Consider the following 19,522-nt stretch of genomic DNA (forward strand, 5'->3'; position numbering starts at 1 on the left):
ATATATATATATATCAATAAATTCGTAAATCTGTATATATCACCCTATCCTGCGCCAACCGATTCCAACTAGCACCCGCAAATTTCCTAATTTGGTCGCATCACCTAGTCTTCTGCCGTCCTCTACGGCGCTTCCCACCTCTTGGTACCCATCCTGTCACCCTAATGATCCAACGGTTATCTAATCTGCGCGTTACACGACCTGCCCAGCGCCATTTTTTTCTCTTAATGTCTATTAGAATTACGTCTATACCCGTTTGCTCTCTGATCCGAACCGCTCTCTTTCTCTCTTAAAATTATACCTAGCATTCTTCGTTCCATCTCTCTTTGCGCGGTCATTAACTTGTTCTCAAGCGTCTTTGTCAGTCTCCAAGTCTCTGCCCTATATGTCAGCATCGGTAAAATGCACTGATTGCATGCCTTCCTTTTCAATGATAATGGTAAGCTCCCAGTAAGGAGCTCGCGATGACTGCCGTATGCGATTCAACCCATTTTTATTCTTCTGTGAATTTCCTTCTCATGGTCAGGGTTCCCTGTGATTAGTTGACCAAGGTAGAGGTACTCCTTCACAGACCCTAGAGGCTGACTTGCGATCTTGAACTTTTCTTCCCTTGCCCGGTTATTTATCACCTTTGTCTTCTGCATATTAATCTTCATCCTCTCTCTTACACTCTCCCTGTTAAGGCCCTCAATAACTTGTTCTAACTCGTCCGCAGTGTTGCTGAATAGAACAATGTCATCGGCAAACCGAAGGTTGCTGAGGTGTTCGCCGTCGATCCTTACTCCTAAACCTTCCCAGTTTATTAGCTTGAATACTTCTTCCAAGCACGCAGTGAATAGCATTGGAGAGATTGTGTCTCCTTGTCTTACGATTTTCTTTATAAGTATCTTTCTACTTTTCTTGAGTAGAATTAAGGCGGCTATGCAATCTCTGTAGATATTTTCCAGGGTATTTATGTAAGCGGTCTGTACTACTTCATTACGCAATGCCTCTATGACTGCTCGTATCTCTGCTAAATCAAATTCTTTTTCGTAATCTATGAAACCCATGTGGAGAGGCTTATTGTATTCTGCGGATTTCTAGATAACCTCAATAATGACATGGATGTGATCCATTGTAAAGTATCCCTTCCTGAAGCCAGCCTGTACCCTTCGTTGACTAAAGTACGGTGTTGCCCTTATTCTATTGGAGATTATATCGGTAGATATTTTACATAATACTGGGAGTAAGCTTATGGGCCTATACAAGGGTCCCAGAAAACTGTACATATATACATATATATATATATATATATATATATATATATATATATAGAGAGAGAGAGAGAGAGAGAGAGTGGTCATCACAAATGTCAGTGGTCATGCGTATTCATATACGCCCATGGACCCCCTTTATGGGGAAATGGAGCACATAGTGTCGCGTGTTGGAGACGAACGAACGGACGGTCTTACAAATTTCCGAGGGAAGTTGCCTTAGAATGGCTAACCCATTCAAATTCAATTCCTGTTAAGTGCGCTGTGTTATTACTTCCCTTCAATGTCCTATTCAATTTACCTAATCAGTCGCCTACGCAGGTGATTTCCAATGTTACTGAAACCTGGGCTTTTATTGAATAGTACATTGTCATTACCCTTTGGTTTGAACATAAGTGTGTTGAGGGAAGTCCTCCCAGCAGTAGGTGTGTGGACACAGTGTTTTGTAAGCACACTAGTCAAACGCACATACGCGGTCTTTAAGCCTGGAACGGGCAAACACAGCGATTGAATCAAGTGCATGTGCAACAGTGACTCACACTTGGTGGTTAATATTCAAGCAGCCATACAAGCAGCCCTACAATACCACTCGGCTAGCTAGTGGCTCACAAAAAATATTGATTTTCCAGTTCTCTCGTCGAGGTTCCATGAGGCTCTGGGGAGCTCCGCCCTCGACGACCAAACATGGGCGACCCAGCACGCCCGTGAGGCGGCGGCGAGGCAAGCCCTCGACGTCCCTTCATGGGAGCCTTAGGCCTGGCCGTCATAAAGTGCTGGTTGTACAATAAAAGTTTATTCCTCCTCCTCCAGTAAGACAACTGGAGGAGGAGGAATAAACTTTTATTGTAGAGCCAGCACTTTATGATGGCGGCCGGATGCGCAATTTATATCGCACTCCTGTTGTTCTTGCCGACTGCGGACGACCATCACAAGTTTCGACCTTCAAACTGGTAGACTCGTACAATATTCATTGTCTGCGGTATGTTTTCTACGGCTTTCTACATTGTAGAATTGATAAGATTGAAAGATGCTCAACACATCTTGCGAAAAAGCATGTAATAGCGATGAATATCGCTGATTGTTTTGCCCCGCTTGTCCCTGTAATGATTTAAAAGTCTGCTGCAGCGTCATATATTAAGCGACTAAATTATTCCGCTGAAGCATATTACGAGGCGCTCTCCAGCTGATTAGGGACATACGCCGTAGGTTGCAATAGATTCTGCTTGTCATGTGTGCTCACGATATTTTCTTCCTCTCCTTCACTTCCTTGCTCAATCATTGAACAACGGTACTTCCCCACGGAAGCTTTATTTTTCGGATAATACAGCCCCGATGACTAAGCGGACTGTACACAGTTTCCTTCTCCATTGTAACTTGCCGGTGGACTGAGGCCATGGGCTGAAGAACTACATTTGCAGCCGCTACTGCATGAACTTGCTTTGCCATTCACAAAGTTGCACTGTAAGAAAGCAGTACGATAGTTGTTTTACATTATTGTTATCAGCACAATTGGCTACAGACACTAACACGCTAAATTAACACCATGCAAGATTGTTCAATATTCTTGACTTGACTAAACAACAATGTAATTGCCGCAAGTAACACAAAGAAGTGAGAAAGAAGAAGGCGGGAAACAGAGCTATTTAAGCACATTCATGGGAAACTGCATCTACACTCCAGAAAGAGTATTTTTCGTGCTGAAACAGCGAGTGGCAGTGTTTTGAGTCTTTGTCGAGGAGAAAATTATGGCAGCACTCATTTATCGTGGACGGTCGACGGTAATGCGATTATCGAATGTAGCGACGCACCGTATTTCGGATATAACGTTGATTTACCACCGGTAGTAATCATTTTGAGGCGTCCGTTGCTTCGGTATTGCCCTACTTTGGTATCGCACTTGCATGAAAAGGTATTTAGTGAGCGTGGCGGCATCAGTACGATTGTATTAGAGTGACTCAACGACAGACAATGGAATGGCGAAGAAGAAATGATACTGATTGAATGACAAAGGCTGTATGATGACGACAGCATGACAACGACGACAAGAGGGCAATGTAAAGAGGACGACGAGCTATGATGAAGTTGGCGTGATGACGATGCTGTGAAGGAAACAGAATGGCGAAGCTGCAATTATGACAAGACCCGACCACAAAGGCATGACGACGATGATATGAGAATCCGTTCTCATACCGTCATCGTCATGCTTTTTGTGATGACAGCGACTGGGTGACGACGAAGGGCAAAGAATAATCCACGAAGGTGTTATGACGGCGACGGCATGACAACAATACGACAACGCTACTGAATTTAAGACGATGGCAAAACGCAGCGCGATGAAGACGCCATGACAACAATCATGTGATGACGATTGTGTAAAAACGATGGCGCGTCCGCGACGATGTGACGAGAGTCGGGTAACGCAGTTAGAATGACGAGGATAGAACGATCGCAATGGCAGCACGACTACCGTATGACGAGTGCAGGATGAAAACTGGGTAGAGTCGACGAAATGAAGACGATGGCACGACACTGGTAAGATAGCAACGTGATGATGACGAGTGTACGGCGACAATCGCATGAGGACGATGGCATAAGGAGTCGGATGACGAAGCTGGAGTGACTACGGTGGCACAACTACGACGGCACCATGATAGCGGTATGACTACAGATGCATGATAACGGCTGTCTCACGACGACGCGATGATGAGAATGGCTTGAACGGCCTAGTAAATACACTTGAATTGCGACCGCATGATCAGAATAGAATGACAAAGGAGTGACGTCATTGGTGCGACGAAGCTGGCAGTGGGCGACGACTGTTTCACGATAATGGTGGCACGACAATGACGTGATGACCCCGTCGTGAGAACTGTCGGATAACGAAGTTATAACGACGGTGATGGAACGAACGTGACGGCATCATGACGACGGCAACAACGAGTGCATTACGACTGTATGACAAAGATATATGGCTGACAATGGCGTAAGAACGCTATGAGACTGATGGGAAGAAGACGAGTGTATGAGGGGAATGATGCCACTGTAACTCTGCACACCAATAGTATAAGAAACTGTAGCTTGACAACGATGACATAACGAATGTCGGTTGGCGAAACTGAAGTGACGATGCTCGAACTATCACAACGGCGCATTAATGGTGGTGTGATAACGAATGCATGACGTCTATGTGATGACGATAATGCGACGACGACGGCATCACGACTACGAGCAAATACCTAATGGCCCAAGGCACTACCCAATTTGGCATTGTGGGTCGGCGTAGCAGCTGTGTCAACAAAGGTGTGGCGAATGTCAGAACTAGAAGTTGAAATGATGACACTGCTATGACCCTGACGACACAACGACCACGACCTATTGGCCCAAGGCGGTTTACAACTTGTCCCACTTGGTCGCTGTAAGAGTCTAGATAGATAGCTTGCGTATCTATCTATCTATCTATCTATGCATCCATCCGTCCGTCCGTCCGTCCGTCCGTCCGTCCGTCCATCCATCCAGTCGTCCATCCGTCCATCCATCCGTCCGTCCATCCATCCAACTTATTAAGCCAACAATGCAGCTCAAGTTGTCAGCCCGCATGGGCCACAAAGAATTTGTTCGTGGTAGTGATGCTGTAGCGGTCATTCAATCGTCTCTATTCCAGATTCGGGATATGTGTGTAGTCACGTCGCCTTGGTGACGCTTTCTACGCTCACCAAGTACCCAAAGTTGTTTGATAGCTTTAGAGAGCAAGAGAGAGAAAAATAAAATTTATTAGTGTCAAGGAAATTGAAGCTCAAGTCCGGGTCTCCTGGTAGGCTCATGACTCCTGGCCTAGCATTTTCTTGACGTGCTGCACCGGAAGCGGCCACCATAGTTTTTCAAACTTTTGTGAGGCAGTGGTCCACTCCTCCCAAGTGGCTGTACACTGGTTGCGTAGTAGTTTAGAAAGGTCAGTTTTTCAGAATGTGGTGTTGGCAGGGCATCACACGAATTGTGTCTATTTGATGAATAGAAACTGCATTGTTTGCAATTGGGGTAGCCTAGGTCCCTGTTGATATAATTCATGCAGTGTGGTGTGAGTAATGTGTGCGTGCTTGTGCTTTTCGTATGATTGAGGCGTCCTCTCTCGGATGCCTATAGGATGGTGTGTTGAGAAGCGCTGATGCTTTCTTGCGAGGCTGTAGGCTTTCTTGCGATATGTAGGCTTTTGCTCCGCTGTACCTTCAGCTCTTTTCTGGTGTTGTGTCCTCTACAGCCAAAAGGATAGGACGTCTTGAATTTTCTGCGTGAGAGAACTGGCGGGCTCTTAAATTTTCTCGCAATCCTTGAAGGCTTGGAACTCATTGTATACGTACGTGTACAAGGGGGTGAGCGTGCATGCTCATGTGGGGGTTTTTGCGTATGTGTAAAGGCAGGTGATTATTTTGAATGTCTGTACAAGCGTCTTGGTTGTCCGCATTGTTATCGTTTCAGAAGTATGTGCCCTTCCCGTCATGGGAAGCATTATCGCAGCAGTTCCACGTCATGAGACGTTGGGACTCACAAGCAACTTTTCACAAGCGTCGAGTCATCAACCAGGGCTGGCGCTCTGCTGCTTTCGGTCGTATGAATGACATCTATATAGTAGGCTATGTGTTTCTATCGTCTTTCTGTCGCATTATATTTGTTCTATTTGATCGCCGTTTTAGATTACTTTGATGATGCATAGTTTTCGAATGGGGTATACTTCTATCTTTGGCAAGTCATCCCCTGGTGGTACTTTCTGCAGAGTAGGGGGTAAGTTAGCGGCTTTGTATCCCAGTTGGTTCAGTATTTGATGACCCTATGATAAGATGGAGGTGTTTGCGTTTACGCCTCATCGTGGGTGTCTATTCCTTCTCCTAGTGAGTTAAAGAGCCCGGTTGCTTCAATTGTACAGTTCGACGCGAACTTAAGAAATGTCAGGGCAAGTCTAGCACTCTTTCTAACTAGCCACTTGGTGAGTGCTTGCGGCCGTAAGCCGTCTTGATATTTACTTCGTTGTCATTCCAGCTTTGTCCTCTGACTCTGATCGTGCCGTCGTCATCATGTTATTGTCGACATACATCTTCATGCAGTCATGGTCAAGCCGTGAGGCTCCGTACTGGCCTTGACATGCGAATGTCATAGCAAGGTGAGCTTATACCGCCAAAAAATATTGACAGCCACTTTAGCATACGCCAAAGAGGGTGAAAGAAGATCGAGCGAAGCCTGCGCGATCAATAGACATTTATTAAATTATTGACATTCTTTTTCAAAACTCTTGGTACTTGTTATTTCTTGTTTTCTCCTACTAAAGGTCGTAGGTTCGAGGGCCCTAATTGAAGGGACGTTTATTACCCGTTCCTCTATGAACTTTGCCCTAATAAACACCAAAAGTTGTGGGCTAGACTCCAAACGAAGGTCGTTGGTTCGAGTGCCTGACCTAATTCTATGTTAATTAACTGTGCCTTCCTTTGGCAGGATTAGCAGGATCGCTGGCGAAGAAAATTACGTGGCACGAGCTATCTGATAGTCTGTACCTCACAACGCGACCTTGAATCATAGAGATCAGGTTTTCGCCTTCAAAATATATGTCGCGCATAGCGCAACTATTATAAACATGTCGTTAGCGATATTTCGTTTCCCTACATTATATTGCTTGCATGCTAAACGCCGAATCGTCGACACTGATCACGAGTTAGGTTTTCAAAGATATTTTTGTTTTATGCAATATTTTTTTATTTATCTGCCACGCTGTGTATCTCGTCTAGAACGCTATACGGGCTTTCAAACACGTGCTTGACTTCACCACACTTTGAGTACCGGTTGGCTCCTGCGCACACGCAAGACCTAGTGCTACACCGGGAGTGCCATCCTTAGCACATGTTGCTACATAGTACTGCAAATATTCACCTCCAAAGTCAGGCTAAGCGGAGTTTTTCGATAGCGCCCGGGGGTTGTGCCTGGAAGACCTGTCAAAGTCTGTTTAGCAAGTACCATCACTTTCGAGCATGTTTCTGTCCTCTTCGTGTGCTGCTTCCAGAGATCATGCTTTGAACAGACGACCCCCAAGTACAGCAGCCAGATACTCTATTATGCCACAGGCGCATGCCTCGGCAGAGGAAATAAAACATTCTGAAAAATTTCCCGTGTACAAGCCGGTGTGTTCAGATGAATGGCGCGTTTTCTTATGGTAACGATTATATGAACATTCCAACAGTATTTTTTCTTATTTCGATAGTAACTATACGGACAGTACAAGCGCATTTCCGCCATTGTCGTCGCGGTCGGTGTCGCCACGCAGTTCCGCATAAATTAAAAATGCGATAACAACGCGGCCATACGCCGTATGATGTGTGTTCGAGTGAAATCGTGCGAGGGTGAACCGAGGGGTGGTGGCTCGATCTCGCGTGCGCAAGGGCGGATGACGGGGAGGGAAGTAAGCGCGCCGTCTTCCGTCGCGCGCAAGGCACCGAAGAGGCAGTGGAGGGCGTTGTACTTCGGCGGCGGCTAAGTGCGGCCGCACGATCTCTATCTTAAAAGCGATCTGCAATGGGGACAGTGTCTAGGTAGTCCAGGTTCGCGGAGGGGTCCTAGCTACGCGTGTGCTGTGTTCTCGCCGCTTAGTTTGCCTTGAAGCGAGACGCAGCACAAAGGGGAATTCTCTCGCTGCCTCTACCGCGCTTGCTTACGCGAGCGTTCGGACAAAACGAGTGTTCACGGTCATCAGGAGAGATATGTTCATGCCTGCTCCTGCGCGCGTGACACCATACTTGTTAACTTAGTTGCTAAGCGATATTTTAGAAATTTAGATGGCCGACAAGTCTACTATCCTCACTTCGTGTATGTGTTTGATAATTTACTGCTATAATGCAAAAATGGAGGAAAATGCGATGCTTGCCATCGTCAATAATTACGCATGAAGTACGGGCTTGTTTAGTTTTATACGTTTTCCGAAGAACACTACTCGGATTTAGTGTACGACTTGCCGTTGAATAAGAATTTGAATGCCAGGTGGCGAAAGATGTTAGGAATATTTGGACTTCAAACGCCCAGACTGGTGTAACAAATCCATATTGTAAGACCTCAGGTTAGACAACTTTGCCTGCTGGAACAAACTGTAACACAGCTATGCAGACCCTGCCACCGTGTGGTAGGGTCTAAATTTTTTTGGATTCGATTTTTTTAGATGTTTATTTTGTTTAATCACTTTCTTTGTTATTGTTAGCCACCTAAGGAAGAAATCACAGATGGTAGAGTGCCAAGGTTGATAAAGTCGACATAAAATTACCCGTAAGTACTATAGAGGTTTGAATATTATAAGTGAATACATGGGTTTCACTGTGGACGCCAGCTGGCCTACACACGGGTACATCAAATGTTTTAAACGTGCCGACATAGCTTACCTTTTGCTGGCACGAAGCAAGTACGGGACCTGGCCCGCCGGACGGGAAATCTTGCGCATTTGCGCCTGATCTCTGAGTCCTGGAGTAAAATGGCACTTGCTGTAGTGAATGGCTGAATATTTTTCCGACAAGCATGCCTCATTTTCGATGGCAAAATACCACCCAATGTAATGGAGCACGTTTTCGGTTACAGCTCGCTGTTTATATTTAAATGCAAAATTTGCTCGAACCATGGTATGCCCATATGGCAACAGTTGAAAATTATTGAATACTTTAGCTGCAGAAAAAATTTTAAATTCCTCGCAGAGGTTCCAAGAGCTAGTCGCTTGCAAATTTTGACTTCACAGTCAAATACATAGATTGTAAAATTACACCAATGATCCTTTGTAGTTATTCAGCCACACCATATACCAACCACAAGTAATATATGGTTTCCTGTGATGGCAGCACTTTAATGTATACTGCAATGCAATTCATTTAACGAACAGTACATACAAAGCAGTGCTTAATACAAGGGTTGATTGATAAGTGTGGTAAAAAGCAATTAAAGATAGTATGTCTGCAGAAAACAATATTTTGTTTTTCAACATAGTTCCATCACCGCTCGACACACTTCTTCCAGTGGAGCTTCAATTGCTTTATCCCCTCAGAAAAAAAGGACGGCTCGAGGCCCTACAAGTAGTGATTTACTGCTGAGATAACCGCTTCACCTGAAAAATAATTATTTCCACCCAGCCAATCTTTCAGCTTTGGAAAGAGAAAGAAGGCGCCTGGGGCCAAATCCGGAGAATAGGGTGGGTGAGGCACAACCTCGAAGCCTAACTTGTGTAGTTTGGATATTGCAACAAGCGATCTGGGGGTGGAGCATTGTCTTGGGGAAAGAGTAGTTTTTTGCGTGTTAACCCAGGTCGTTTAGTGCACAATTCATTTTTCTTTTGCTCTAGGAGTGTTGCACAATGTGGTCCTGTTATCGATTTGCTATTTTGTGAGTAGTATACAACGATTACTCCTCGTGAATCCCAAAAGACAGTCACCGTCATCTTTCCGGCTCAACAAAGACTTTGCCTCTTTTGCAGCACCTTCATCAGGCCCAGTCCATTGCTTTGACTGCTGTTTAGACTGTGAGTGTAATGATGATTCCACATCTCGTCAACTGTCACAGATCGACGCCAAAGGTCCTGCAGATTGCTATAAAGCGTCGATAAACACTGCTTCGAGGTGTTTGCCCTCATGCGCTTTAGGTCTATCGTCAGCAGTCGCGGTACCCAACGCACACAGACCTTCTTCGTCTGCAACATGTCATGAAAGATATTATGAAATACCTCTGCCGAGATGCCTACATTTTAAGCTATCTGACGCACCTTCACTCGACGGTCTTCCATGATAATTCCATTAATTTTTTATACCACTTCTGGCGTGGTGACCTGCACTGGACACCCAGGACGTACTTGATCTTGCGACAAAGTACAGCCAAGTTCGCATTCATTTATCCAGTTGTAAATGATCTTCATTGATGACGCTGATCCTCCGCGAGCTTCACTCAACGCGGCTTGAATTTGGGCAGCCGTGCAGTGTTCTAAATAAAATATTTGATCACTGCTCGAAATTCACCTTTCTTCATTTTGGCGGGAATCACCGCACAGCTTAAAACCAATGGCTGTCAGAAGTTAACTAACTCTCGGAACCGGCGTAAACAAGTTCTGTCGCCACATGAAGGGTGCTTCATGCGCGCCACCTAGAAGGAAACAGAATTGTAGCGCCATCTCTTGTATTTTACCATACTTATCAAACAACCCTCGTACTTGAAACGCAGACATTTTTTTCTGCCAACATCAAAATTTGCCGTCGTTTCAAGTATTTAGAATACTGTTGTCTATAAATTTATTTGCCTCAGCCTGCTTCTTAAATAATTTTTCACCTTGCGGAAACACAAAGAGCCGTGAGTAAACATAGCATTCACGCTTCGCAATATTCGACCAATCGCTCTAACCTCTAATTTGGCTAAATTAATACAAAGGATTCTCAATGTTCGTCTTGTGAAATGAGCAGAGAACAAAGATTCACTCAGCCATTGCCAATTTGGATTTAGATTTGCTGTTCCATTTGGCATGATCACGTGAACTTGGAAAGCCCGATATATCTAGTACCACGGCAGAGAGATATTGAAGCTGCAGTAGCTTTAGGTATAGTACCAAAAGCTAACAATAGTGTCGAATGCGAAGGTTTATTGAATTGATGAACTAACCTTGGTTTCCAAATATATATAATGAAATGATTTAGTGAATTTCTAGCTCACGGAGATTTTTTTTTTTTTTTGCCCTTTGGAAGGATCTTCAAATTGACATCGATTTCCTCACTACATATCAGTATTTTTAGCTGAGTTTCTGGCAGTTAGATTGCCTTTACGAAAAGTAAAATCACCAATATCGGAAATTGCAATAACTAATTCTGTATCTTTATATTCAGATCTCATTGCAAATAGGGGGGGGGGGCTAAAATAGTCACGTATATTTGATTTTGTAATACGCTCTCCCTTAACGTTATTAGATTGGAATGGGTGCTTGGTCACAAAAATATAGTTATCTGTGACCTAGCAGACACCTTGGTGAGAGCGACCTTTAGTGGGCCAATTCTTCCGATCCCTCCTCTATCAGCTTTCATAACTGCTGCTAGGTTCAGAAGATGTGCAGTCATGCCGCAAGAGCCTTAGAACCTATGGTAAACAAATGTAACTGCTTACTGACGGCTCCTATTTCTTTCGAGCAGAAACTGCCGTTGTAAAAAATTGAAGTCCCGAAGAATACCTGTATAAAATTATCTTCATCGATCTGGTCTGGCGCCCTCTTCCTTGTGCTCACACTGTGGTGAGGCTGAGACATTAGAACACTTCTTGCTGTCATATTGCCATACCCCCATTTTTATTATTAAGAAGGCATTCTTTTGTAGGACAATTTCATGCTGCTGGATTGAGCATAACCATTCTCCGTATTCTACTCCGTAGGGAGCCTCATCTCTGGGACATTATGATAGGAAGGTTGGTGCGGCTGTCGTGAGGTATAAATGAATCAGGACGATTTCCTGGCAACGTTCCTAAATTGTACCTTGCTTCATTCTTTTAAAATATTCAAAACTTCTCAATAATGTTTCTTTTTAGACTCGTATATTGTTTTTTTTAAATCTCCCGATTCATGGCCAATCCGTCATAGTGGGTAGTAGCCACCTTTCGGGGGCAAATGAAAGCAAAAACAAACATATCATCTCGCTTGGCTCCGATGCTTTAGTCGTACCTGACGTGATATTAGGCTTTTCGGACGGGAAACCGTCTGATGCGATGTAGGAGGTCAAACCACATCTGACTTTAAGTAGGTGCCGACAAGATAAAGCCAACTTCTGCAGAGTGCAAAAGGAATCACCACCACCGAACCTGCCAGGCCGTTCCCCCGCCTACTTTGAGATTATTGATTCCGACAGCAATTTCACTGTCATTGAGGACGACGGGTGTAAAAGAAAACACAACAGAACCAAGATCACCATATCGATTCAGCAGACATTCACGGTAGCATATGTGTCCAGCGATTGATGGATGGATGAAAAAACTTTATTGAGACCCATCAGAACGTGCACTAGCGTGTTCCGATGGAACGTGCTAGTGCACGTAGGAGCGGGCCGCTCCCACGTCGGACAGAAAGACCTAGCCTCTCCGCCACGTCGCGGGCCCGTTGGACTGCCCGTAGTTGGGCTTCGAAATCAGCACTGCGTAGGGCATCCTCCGGCTTGGACGACGTAATATCTTCATCGCCCCGTAACGTGGGGCACCGCCAGGGCATGCGATCTAAGTTTGCAGAGTCTGAGCAAAGTGTGCAAGTGTTAGACATTTAAATTTTGGTATAGATACGGTGTAAAAGTCTGGGGCTAGGGTATGATCAGCCTTGTAAGAGTCTGACTGTTTCATGTACTGTGTCTGTTTAATTGACTGTGCTCGCGGTGGATACTTCCGCCTTCCCAGAAAAAAACATTTTGTGAGTTTTTTGTACGAGGCAGGGGGATCCTTACTGTCCGGAACCTCAGCGCCGCGCCAATCGGTTGATACGCGGTCGATGACTCCTCGCGCAGCTCTGTGGGCAGACTCGATGAGGTTGGATGGGGCGCCCTTGCACTGTCCCATGTGAGCGGGGAACCATCGATGCCAATCAGAATCTTGACTGTGTAAACAAGCAGGTCGTAACGCTCTAACATAAATAATCGCCCCTGGGCAAGTCAAAAAGGTGTGAATTAGGCGAAATAGAATATTCGTACAGTAGATGTGTCCCCGCAGGCCATCTTGGATTCACTGATGGCCGTGAAGATACTTGAACACACAAAGCACGTTCTGTCACCTACGAAGTCCGGTATTGCTTCCGATGTCGATAAATTCGTCCCTAATAAAGAATTGCAAAAGCGTTTGCGCTCCCCGGTTAATATTCTCGAGTTCCGTCATGTGGGCTGGTCAGCTAGCGTAAAACTGATCTGTGAAGGTGACACCTTGCTGTCACATGTAATGGTAGGCTCTGTAAGGTACCAGGTGTACCCTTACGTATCCTGACCGGTACAGTGCCACAAGTGCTTCACGCTGGGTTGCGTTGCACAGCCTGCACAAGCAGGACGACGGGCCCTGGAAGTGCAGGCAGCCAAGAAGAAACATAATGCACGCTCCGCGTAATAAAATTCAAAGACTGCACGGGACACCACGACGCCACTTCATAGAACTGGCCGGAGGTGACAAAAAATTTGTCGATCCCTGTTCTATAGAAATCGGCCATAGCACCAAAGTGAAACAACACTCCCTGAATACAATACTCCCTGCACGAACCGGAGCACTGCGCAAATCCACCAGAAACGGCCAGCGTTCGTAAACGGCACAATCGGAGCCGAGGGGGTTACCCGTAAATCGCTTAGTGAACTCGCGGTTCGCTACCGCGAAAGGCACACCTTTTGCTGGTAGGCGGCATTTTCGTGGTGTCGCTTGGCAGTTGGCGTCCTGTTGCCGAGTGGCTTCGACGCAGGTAGGCAAATTTTGGTCGGGCTCGAAAGTGTCTTTGGCAGCCCGGTAATTGGTGCCGCGCACAGCTTTGAGAATGCGGGAGGAGACGAACAGTACGTAGTGCGCGCCCGGTACGTGCGAATTCGTTGTGCTTTTCGCTGGAGTTCTCGCTGGTCTCACGTGATCAGTTTCATCACATTCACCCGTCGATGTCGGCGCCATTCTGATGCGCTTGACGCAACAGCGTTATTATTTGGGGCCATTAAAAGCGAATCACTAGGCGGAAACCAGGGGTCGTAGGCTAATCCGACGCGGAAGATAATTCGACGACGAAGAGAGACGTGCTGACCAAGGTTCCAATACACGACGTATTTATTGCACGACTAAAGTTCTCGTGGGTATATCGAATGGTGCATCTTTTGCAGCGGCCTGTATAGACTGAAAAAAAGAAAAACACTTTTTCTTTCACATTCCGCCATACTGCAAAAGCTTCCAGCGAGCCGTGTCGCGTTGATCACGCAATGCAACCGAGAAAGAAGCTTGCGAACGCATAACTTTCGACCAGCAGCATAAGGACAAAGCAACAAGAATAATAAGAATGTCGCTGTCAATTGCGCTTTGTGCGCCGGGTCCTGTAGAGGGTAGGGTTGTCCGTAATGCACTGTGGCCTGTTTTGACCATGTGATGGCGCTTGGAGAAAGCGACACTAGACTCGCTGCAGGCGGTGCGAGCGGCACGTGGGAAACATTGGCACAACTCTGGCCCCGTAACAGGAGCCTTACAGTAACTCTACAAGGAATGCCGCAAATGCGCTATTTCCCGGGTATAAGCTAACCTGACGGGGAAGAGAATCCTTGTGGAAAAACTGCGCCGTTACCTCAGACCATCATAGCATAAAGCTCCGGTGATGATGATGATGATGAATAATGTACAGGTTTCTTCTAACGGGGCAGTTATATATAGTCAACTAGCCTTCTTGACTTGCTTAGGTACGCTATAGGTGCTTTTCATTGTTGAGATTTTGTATAAATATCTTTAATCTTTGTTGTATTGCTCAAAACTTCTATATGTTCCTTCTACCGCTACCTATGCCTGTAGCAGATCCCGTCGGCAAAGAGAATGGCTAAGTGGCGCAATCTCGTGGGGTGCTCGAAACTAGCCTGCTCTTCTTGTGACGTCATTTCTATGTTCGTAGATGCGAGAATTCTTGGTGGAGCTTCGCATATTCACCGAGTTGAAGAAAATGGATATGGGGCATTCTGCTCACAACGATACAGCAGGTTCCATACAACGTGAAAAGAAGCATTCCCGTCGTAAGGGAGTTGAGAATGCGCCTTCGAATTTGAAACATTCGCCTCTATCGGTGTCTACTCCGCGGTACATTTTCGGTACCGTGGAGCCCTGCTGTACCTTGTGAACATAGCCCCAGACTGGACTGTAAAACGCGGCCTTCGTTACCGTGTAGGAAGTGAAGCTTCGAACTTGAGTCCGAGCTACAGTAACACAACGAGACCTCAGTGCTAGACTGTTATATTATGGTGATTATTACGGTCAGACACACGAGTTTTCGTCATGGGGGGATAGAGCATCTATGATGCCTTTGCGAGACATCTAAGCACTAAAGCCATGGCGGTGGCCTAGCGGCTGTGATGTCGTGCTGCTAAAAATCAGGTCGCGAGATGAAATCCTGGCCGCGGCGGACGCATGGCAAAGTGAAAAGTGCATGCGAAATGCACTGTTCGGCAGCATGTGACACTCCTGTAACACGTGAAGGCGAAAGCCTGATGCACCCTTGGTAATGCATTGTTATACAATCGGAGAGGTCACACTTTTTGCAAGACATAACCAGCCGCAGTGTGAAGTAAACGTGTGTCAAGCCGTTGTCTGCGAGCTTCGGCTTCCTCTCTATGTTGCCGTCTTACATCGTCACATTGCTGCTCTCGCAGTTCGGCTTCTTCGGCTTGTTTTCGAGGCTTAACTGCGGCTTCGCAGGCTGGTACAGCAGGGCCAGACTCGCGAAAACGAGGTTTCCCTTCCTCTTTACATTGCATCATCTTTCCAGAGGAAAGCAGCGGATGCGGTCGAATGCCTTGCTGCCGCTGCTTTTGCACGTCGCACCTCGTTTCTCTCTTGGCGAGCATCGTCAGCCGTAGCGCATTTCCGAGGGCGGTAACCAATTCTTTATTGATGGTTCAGATGCTTGTTTTGAGGTTTTTTTATTTTGAAACGTCTGATGCCTTAAGTGTGTATGAGTAATCGCATACTTTCCTCGCTTACCGGGGTATGAGTCATTACATCTTTGCTTGATTAGGTAGTATGAGCCACTGCTGAATATTATGTTTCTTTTCACCATTCGACTAGACGCCGCGTTTTTAGGTATCAGTCATTGCAACGAGCTACTTAAGACTGTCAACTTAAAACGCCCGTCTTCTGTGCACTGGGGGAGGTTTGAAATTCTCTGGTGTTAAAATTAATCTTGGGTCCCCCACTGCGGCATACCTCAAAATTCAATAGTGGCTTAAGCACGCAAAATCTGAGAATACATTCAGAATTCATTCACATGTCAGCACTAACTAAAAAATCGCTTCGGTGTTTACGTGCTAAATTTTTCACAATCCACCGCGTTTTGGCGTGGCGTATTTTTAAAGTACTATGTTTTTAATCTCTAGGTCAGAGTATGAAATCCCTGTTGTGGCTGGCTTTTTCTTACTGTTTTTCTTTTGTTTTGAATTATAGTGCTCTCTGCTGCTTTATTTATTTAGGAAATACATACGGTAGCCAGAAGCCGCATTTTTCTCGCTGTAGAGCTGCTTTCCGCGCTAGTACCCAGCGCCTTCCAGTGTGTCACTCCAGTCCAGCGCTCCAGCATCTAGCGCTAGACACTACGCCCATAATCCGGCGTGGCACTGGACACTGAGCACTGGATTTTGCGAAAGGGTTACCATCACCTACATATTCTTTCCCTATCTGTTCCATTGTGACCTCTCCGTAAGGAGTAGCCAGCGAGAAACACATCCCTCCGGCTGACTTCTTCAACTTTCCAACATTGAACTCTCTACGTCGTTGGCTGCTGCACAACGGTGCAGCTGCTGAGCTGCGGTGGAGATGCAGAGCAAACTTTGGGAAGTCCAAAGTTTCTTTATGGTCAACATTCTTTAAATACACATCTGTTATTTCGAATCACCAATTGTTCAGAAGTAAAAAAAAACAACGAAAACGTATGTATATGTGGAGAGCCACAAAGCTTCTTTACAGAGCAAGGAAATTTTCGCATCGGTGAGTAAAGCCGCGACGCTGAAATTGATGCAGCATCCTCTGTTTTATAAGAAGCGTTAAAAGCAACCTGCCAAGTGCACTGAAACCCAAAGCAATCATAAATTTACATGAATGATGTGTCTTTATACAAGATCTTGGATCATGTGTCAGGGCCACATACTCCGACTTCTTTTCGAATGATGCGATGTGGTTGTGTTCCCTAGAAGATGGCCTGGTTATCGTAAGTATAATTAGAAAGCACCGTTGGTGAATCAGGCCTACGTTGAAGTGTCCTTGCCGTTGAGGATTAAGAAAGCCTTTTACGCATGCACAGTGACACAAACTGTTATATCATACGTAAATATTTCTTTCGTGGTTTACTCTATAACGAGCTAAATAAAAAGTGCCACGGGATTGGTGTGATGGCGCAATGATACGGAAAGTGATTTCTATGAACTATCGAATTGTCTTCCTCATTATTCTTCTAAAGGTTTCAAGCAGTCAGTGTTGTCTTCCGCTGATAGCCAGCAGCCTGTTACGCATGAGATTACGCATTAGCATGGACCAGATGGTTGGTAAATCAGGCAATGAGCGCAATTAGTTAATTTAAGTAATTTTTGGAAACGCTGCTGCCTTGACTCATGGGCATATTCACGTGGTGGTTTTAGAATTTCGTATGTATCTGTTAAACATGAAAAATATACGTATACTCATGACTTAGCACGTAAGACCGACTTGATAATGGGATGCTTATGGGACGCTAAAGTGGTTTTACCATCCGAAGACATGCTATCAAAAATGATAAAAACTTGTTTAAGTATTCTATTCTTATCTGCCGTACATCAGAATAATTACATTGGTGGCCGATGAAGGATGGTGACCGAACAGCGTATCTGCCTAATAGCATCAGTTATTTTGTGTTATTAACAGGTAGGAATGAACATCACGTCTAAATTGTTTGAACATTTTCATCAACTATTGTTCTCTATTGAATACAATTTTTAGAAAAGTCAATTTCGCGTACTTTGAAAGATTCAAAATGTAGTATCACGGGCACCCCATGCCAAGAAAATAAAAAAATGAATGTAGAACGTCGTGGCAGTTAAACTGAACTATTGTGGAAAAGTTTTTTTTGCGTCATCTGCTAAAATAAAAAATAACATACTCACATTATGATCATAACGGCTGCCAGAAGTGCGAGACCTAGAGTTCTGGTCATAGGCATTCCTGGTTTCATGCCAATAAAGTGTTTTAAGCAACTAGTCGGAAGCGGCGTTTTCGACACCTTTTATGGGCGTTCTTGGCAAAAACTGTATAGTGCTTTCGTTCAGGATCTCAAAAATAACAACACATGCTTGTCACCTTTCGCCGATACATATTTCCATACAATAGACAGCCTGCGTGTGCAATATGTTGCGTTTCCTTTTAGCGCTTCTTTATATGGTAGAAAGTATTCACTGAGTCTATTTCATGCACATCTGTAATTTTTTCTTTTCTTGCCTTGTGTTTTTGCTTTTATTATTAAATACAATGCTCTATTCAAAACGTGCATAGAAATTACCCTATACCTACTTCCACGTGTACTTCCCATTGTCATGTTGGTAATAACTTTACTGATATTTTCGCAGTTAGCCTTAAAATCGACTGAGAATGCAAACGTACACCTATCGCAGTTTTTCTTGTTCTCAATTTTTTTGAGGCAGAGCCACTAAGTGAACCTCCGGCTTAATTTTTCGTAAATACTAGGAAAATTACAACAGAATAAATCACTCTACCAACTTGCTAGGGATAAGTAAATTGATTTTGTCACCCTCAAGACTTTCTTTGCCTGTGAACATTACAAGAACGTAGGCAGAATAATTATGTTGGAAACTTGCAGTGAGAACGTCAATTGTCGTAGCCAGAAGCAGAGTCGAGCATGAGATGCACCTACTGTTGGCCTCCGGCTAAGGGGCCCGTTTAAGTTACTACAATTTCAGCGCTTAAAACACCGCCAGAATTAGGAAAAATATGCGCAACGAAATTGAAAAGAACAACGCTTTGAGAAGCCAGAGTCGCCGACTATGGCACCTTCGTCTGTATGTTTTTATGCTACCTTGTGACTTTTAAATATAATAATAAACATTCTGATTGTGAAAGTAAGAAACGCTCAAAGCAGGATCTGGCTTCTCGCGAAGCATTTCTCTAATATTTCTTCCATGAATCTCGCAATGAACCTTCCATTCCTAGTTTTAAATGGTTTCCGTGGCCATTCGAAAAGCAGTGATAGAACCTGTTACGCTGCAGCAGGTGCAAAAGCCTATGGATGGCGTAAATGCAGCCTCGGATAATTATATCGGCAACGTCCAACACCCGAACCTTATCGCTTACAGCAGCTTAGACAAGCAGCTTAGGAGGCAAACCTGGTGATGACTTCCGCAATTTTTACTGCGGAAATTTGTGCGGAGACCACACAGAGCGTGTTTTTTTATAGTATAAAGATTTTTTTAAGAACGAAAGCACTATTAGCGTAACTAACGGGATGTTTTGAACAGTATTTGTAGGGTGAGCCGTAAGCACCTTGCCGCTGATAAACTCAACTTCAAAGA

General features: G+C 44.9%; 1 long non-coding RNA gene across 1 annotated transcript; it reads right to left on the bottom strand.

Annotated features, from left to right (window-relative positions):
* Positions 1-2,542: 2,542 nt before the first annotated feature.
* LOC142574253 (uncharacterized) lies at positions 2,543-18,253 on the bottom strand. The gene is made up of 3 exons (XR_012826475.1): positions 18,104-18,253; positions 8,660-8,738; positions 2,543-2,712 (listed from the first exon to the last, which is right to left on the bottom strand). It is a non-coding gene; the product is annotated as an uncharacterized LOC142574253 (long non-coding RNA).
* Positions 18,254-19,522: the final 1,269 nt, after the last annotated feature.

This window comes from Dermacentor variabilis, chromosome 3 (genome assembly GCF_050947875.1).
Source record: "Dermacentor variabilis isolate Ectoservices chromosome 3, ASM5094787v1, whole genome shotgun sequence".
Taxonomy (NCBI): Eukaryota; Metazoa; Arthropoda; class Arachnida; order Ixodida; family Ixodidae; genus Dermacentor; species Dermacentor variabilis.